The following is a 6,176-nucleotide window of genomic DNA, read 5'->3' on the forward strand; positions in this document are numbered from 1 at the left end:
TATAAGGATTTATAGGTCAAACTTTGGTTAAGATCAATGCTCGTTGGTCACTGCACATGGCGTGCAAATTGATCTACTGTAAAAGTGGAAATTTTCACGCATTTCGCGCAACCAGAAGCTAGCGCAAAAATAAAAGCACGCAAATATTTTTGCATGCCATATGTTCCAGTACCTGATGTCTTGATTCCGCGGAATTAAAAACATGTGAAAGTCTTCTTACACGGCCAAGCGCGAAAAATTAGTCGCGCGAAAATATCCACTGTTACAGTAGCTTGAAACTTTGTGCGAAGAAGAGTCCACAGCAAGAAACGTTACAGTTAAAGGACAAGTTCACCTTCATAAATGTGGATTGAGAGAATGTAGCAATATTGGTAGAAAACATTTCTGAAAATTTGAGGAAATTTAGACAAACCATTCGAAAGCTATAAATCTTTCTGTAAAGTCACTACTGGATTAGAAGACTACTACAGTGTGTGATGTCACATACAAAGAACAATATCAGGAAAATAAAGGAGAATTTCACAATTTCTTTTTAAAATGAAAAAAGTACATATTCTCTCGACTTGGTACTGAAAATATGCTGAATTTTCTTTGTATTTTCTTGATAGTGTTCTACATGTGTCATCACAAGCTGTCGTATTCTTCTGATCCAGCGATGGCGGCCCTGAAACTTCAAAAATTCATAACATTTGAATGGATTGCCTGATTTTCCTCACAAACTTTCACTGATGTGTACTACTAATATTGCTGCATTTTCTTAGTCCTTATGTATAATTTATGAAGGTGAACTTGCCTTTTAAAGTATCCTTGCTATAAAAAAAAGTTGTGTAAAAATCTGACAAGGCAATACATGTATTTTTACTGAGTATATGCAGACAGGGAAGATTTTAACTACTTCTTGAAGGGACTTCTAAATGGGAGAGACAGCAGGATTCAAAGAAAACATAAAATCACAAATCAAACAACAAACATCTGTGCAATATCATTCTGACAGATCTTTAATTTCTTTAAAGTCAATTCTAAATATATATCTCTTGTGATCCACACAAACAAATGCCACAGCACATTAAAATGCATCCCACGTACAATAAAGGTGTTTTGATGTATATATTTACCAAATAATAACAGATTAGATATGATCCAAAAACAGAAAAGAGCAAAGAATAGCCCGACACTATAAAACAGCTTTAAAATATTGTACTTTCAAAAAAACAACAACAAACAAACACAAAATAATATTAATGTGGACACTGCATTCACCAATGACTATATGCCAATTACCTATGGAAGGATGAAATATATGATGCAGCTCCATGTTACACAAATCATTTTTATCACTATCATTCAACAATTTTAAACACACGACCAATGGAAGGGAGGTGAAATTTTCTGGCAAGAGCCTGATTCATTTTGAAAGTTTAAAATTCTAGGTTTTACTTCCACATGTAGGCAAGATTTCATACGTTCTTTTTTTTTTTTTAAGTGCATAACATGCATATATATAAAATAGTGAAGAAGTCTGTTGAATAAGGAGGGTTACTTTGTTTTAAATTTGTTTTCGAACCATCTATTCTTGGACGCTAGACATTTATCTATGCTACCTCTCATGCTGACATGGCAATGAAGACTTCATATGACAGTAAAATATTACACATAGTTTGTGCTTCAGATATATTTTTTGATTCGTTTCATGTTTCTATCTCCAAGACCATTCAAACCATACTGTAATTTCTCAGATTACATCCTTATCCAGCTGATAAAACATCACTCATTCATATATTACACCTCTGATTCTATTGCATATATATATCTATTTGATATATCTATTATCAAAGTATAACTACTTTCTCTCTATATATCATTTATAGTCACTCTGTCACAATGGATCTTTTTAACAGTTTTGACACAGACAAGAAAAACAAAGAAAAATCTGTTTATGTGAGATCTCGACTTTTAAAAGATCCGCTAACATGGGGAAACCATAGAGTGGCAAGGCTGCCCAGCTCGGATATTTTCGTGAATTCCCATAACAAATTACATACAGCCTTAGCAGTGATCTCTATATGTGTACACAGGTGTACACACACAGCTGAAGCATCTTCACAGGAGTGGACCGTTACAAATGGGCATTTTTGCTGACGGGCCCTATAAATGGGAGGTTTTTTTAATGCACCCCAGTGGGCAGTGGAAGAAGATGGGTTTGATCAGGCCACCCATGTTTCCTCAAGCTACGGGGGGTTTCACAAAGCTGTTCTTCAAGTTACGAGCGACTTCAGAACGACTGGTGATCAGTTCTTGTGCTGAATCTTTAAAATTCTAATAAGTATAGCACACCAGAACTGATCACCAGCTGTTCTTAAGTCGTTCGTAACTTTCAGAACAGCTTTATGAAACAGGGCCCAGGTCTTTTAAGAGCGGACACCTGAAGGCCTGAGGCTTTATACACGTCTTGGTTACACATTCCAAAGCTTTGGCTTTCATAGCAAATTCCATGCCCGGCTCTCAAGTTAAAGCTATCAAACAACAAAATGACAACAAGGAGAATAACCCTTCAGGATGTCCTTCATTCAATCATGTCCTTCTCATCCCAATTTCATTTCTTCCGAGGCTGATGCTGTACTGGGCAAGAAGCACTGAAAATGGACTGCCATAGGTGACAGTGAACTGGCATACTGTAAAACCAGAAGCATTTGTGGCATGAAACTTTTGTGAATCGCAGCCAACAACCTTTTTCGCAGCATGAAACTTTCACAAATAGCCACTGGCATTCAATGCACTGTATAGACAAACACTTTCACATGCATTTTACTTTCATAACTCTTAGGTTCCTTGTGAGATTCGTAAAAGTTCCATGCACACACACACAAAAATTCTGGTTTTACAGTGTACAGCTTAGACATTGGTATGAAGGTCTGGTAATCCTACATAGTACGATCATCTCCAGGGGTGTGTGTCACAAGGCTGTTCCTAAAGTTACGAACGACTGAAGAACGACTGGAACACGTTGTGATGTGCGATACTTATCAGAATTTCAATAATTCAGCACAAGAACTGATCACCTGTCGTTCTTAAGTCGTTCGTAACTTTAAGAACAGCTTTATGAACCCCCCTCCCGTACATCAACAACTGTGTAATACCAATTTGTCATGTACCTTCAGTCCAATATCTATTACATAATAATACTGTTGCAAAGGTAGGAGATAATGTGGGGACACACTTTTGTAAGACAAACTGTGTGTGATCTATTTTTTTCTCTCAGATTTAGGAGACACGAAACACAAATACTATAAGCTTTGAAAACACATAAAATGCATCTCATTCCTTCCATGAGACTTACTGACGCAGATGCCAGGCATCGAGTTCTACATACACGCAACTTAGATTCTCACAGTGACTTCTTAACATGCTTACAAGTGAAAGCCAATCACTTTGCTACTTGGTTCACCTAAATAAACATATTAAATTGCATAATAAGCATTCCTGACAACCATCGTACACCCATAATTATCTTAAAATATCACATTCTCGCACTACATAAAATTTCTACAGATTGCATAAGGTGACTTTTAGTACCACAGTTTTCACAAGTTTCACTTTGCATTTAACTCATGCATATCATAATACTAATTGACATGTAGTTGATTAGGCACAGGCTTATATCTACACGTCAGTTCTTTTATTCTTTTAGATAAATCTACACTCTTTTCTGCAATAAATAAATCTGCACCTAATGCTTGTCGGAGGGTACACAATCATTTGATTTGCATATGGTTGTATCACATATCACTGCTTTATGAAAACATTAGAAACTTTGATATTCCATAATTTCTTTATGTCACATGTGATTTTGATGACAGTTCAACCTTCCTGTTTATCTGATTTTACTCCATTTGAGAGAGCCAATTTGACTATGGAGTGGAATTGATGAAAAGTATCATCAGAAAAGAACAATTTTCTGTTGCATGGTAAAAACATATTGCATTACAAAAAATAACTGTTACCCACCTAGCAACTTAACACCATCAGTAAAGGCTGGTAGTCAATTTCTGCATTCATCATTTCTTACGAACATTTCACACCTATGAAATACACATCGCAGGTGGTTTAGATAGCGATTGCAAATAACAATAGAGAGCTTTAGATCTGCGATGCAGATGTTAAGAGGAAAAAAAACAACCTGTTCTGCGCATGCTCAAGACCTCTTTAATACCAAAATCAATCTCGCGTCATCCGAGTTTTCAAGATGGTTTTGAGCCATTTTAGCATCTGCTCAAATTCACGACACAGAGAGCTACTGTACTCGATGCCACTATGATGAATGATATATGGGGCACTATTTTACTTTGTATAGGCTGCGGTCTTCGCGAAACCTAAAGCTACTTTGCAACACAGTGCAGGAAGCGAGGAGAATGGACAACGCAACCATCGTCTTAACGTCTAGGTCAAAGATCTAAAGCTTGCCATTGTCACGTTGAATTCCATACCATGATGGCGACTGATAGAACCAACACTGTCTGACAGCAAAGGAGACAGATGGCTTGTCACATTACGGTCATATGACCGAGTTCATTCTCATCAGATAAATGTCTTTTGATCCACATGGGCAGCTGAAATACAATGACCATAGAGCAGGTGACCAACCCCTTGCAGGTGTAAATTGTCTTCTGTGGGGTTTCTCTCCCCCCCCCCCCCCCCTTCCCCCAGGAAACATACCAGAGATCTTGGATAATATTAAGGCAGGTAGAGACAAACACTGATGCAGCATATACCATGTCTAGTCTTACACACACACATAATATCATGTTTAAGTGCCTCCAAATGGCTACTGATATAAACAATTCACCTTTGCCCCAGTTCGAGGATGCACAGTGAATTCTGTAGCAATTATAGAAACATCCATGCCAACTTCTGCATGGAGAGCTATACGAAAGTCACTCTTCGAAACAGCAATACACCAATAGAGACAATGCAAATATTTTGTGAAAACAAAACGTGAAATGAAAGTTTAAGCGACAATCATTTAAAATAAGACCTATAAAAAGCAATTGGATAATATCAATATATAGGGGCAAAAGGTATTCTCTGATTATTTGAAATAGAAGTTTCGTATGAAGAATAACAAGAGTGTTTCTGAAAACATGTACTGCACTAAGATCTGTACTAAGATTCTCATCCCTGAGAAAACTGTTTGATTTTGAATATTAAACTTTTAAGTACTCGGGCTTCAGAGTACCTTTGGCATTGTCTTCATTATGAGTTTTCTTCCTCCAAATACAGGATGAAGAATCAATGAATGGACAAATTATATATATTAACAATTATTATAAAATGGATTGTTTGACTCAGCATATAACTACAAGTAAATGAAAGTGGAAATTCAAATGGTGTTATAAAAAATAGATATGAAAAGTTCACATAACAGGAGACACAAAGTATATTGTAAACAATTGTAAAATCAAATACTTGACAAACATTTTGCTAAAACACCTCATTGTTACTGCTGAAACCAGTTTTCTTGCAACTGGATATTTTTTCTATGTTGCCTGTTGTATGGATGTGGAGAATCAATGAAATTATAATCTTAGATAACACAAAGATACATACATTGTAGCACATTGAAAAAAAAATACAAAACTTGTCAAATTTATGTTGAGATTCACTTTCCTTTCAAGTCTTTTTTTTCCTTGTCTTTCTTTATATTTTCTTCATTTTGGAAACTCAAGTTCTGACATTTAAAAAAAAAAAATCATATGACAAAAGGCTCTTCTTCATTGGCTTCGCTATGACCAGAAGAGTTTCAAAACAAATACTGTGCAATGCTCTCACTTTGTAACACACTATTTCGACATGCCCATCATACTATCTAGAATACTGGCATACGAGATAATAATGTATTCTTTTAACAAAAATCCCTCATAAATCACAGATGATGAAAAGCTAACAGGGAAAACTATAAAATTGCTTGTTTGTTTGGAGTTTGTCAGCACCAGAGCTCAAGGCAATATGCATTTCTCTGACAAACAGAGAATACTACTGATATTATACCCTAAAAAGCCAAATACACAACTGAGTACTTGGACAGAAAGACATAATTCTTGGAATTCCTGTACTATCGAATTCCTTGAATTCCTGGACACACACAAACATATATGCACTTTACAAGGTCACAAAGGACT

This window comes from Diadema antillarum, unplaced genomic scaffold, assembly GCF_040938485.1.
Source record: "Diadema antillarum isolate AM-2024a unplaced genomic scaffold, OU_Dant_1.0 scf00000231, whole genome shotgun sequence".
NCBI classification, from domain to species: domain Eukaryota; kingdom Metazoa; phylum Echinodermata; class Echinoidea; order Diadematoida; family Diadematidae; genus Diadema; species Diadema antillarum.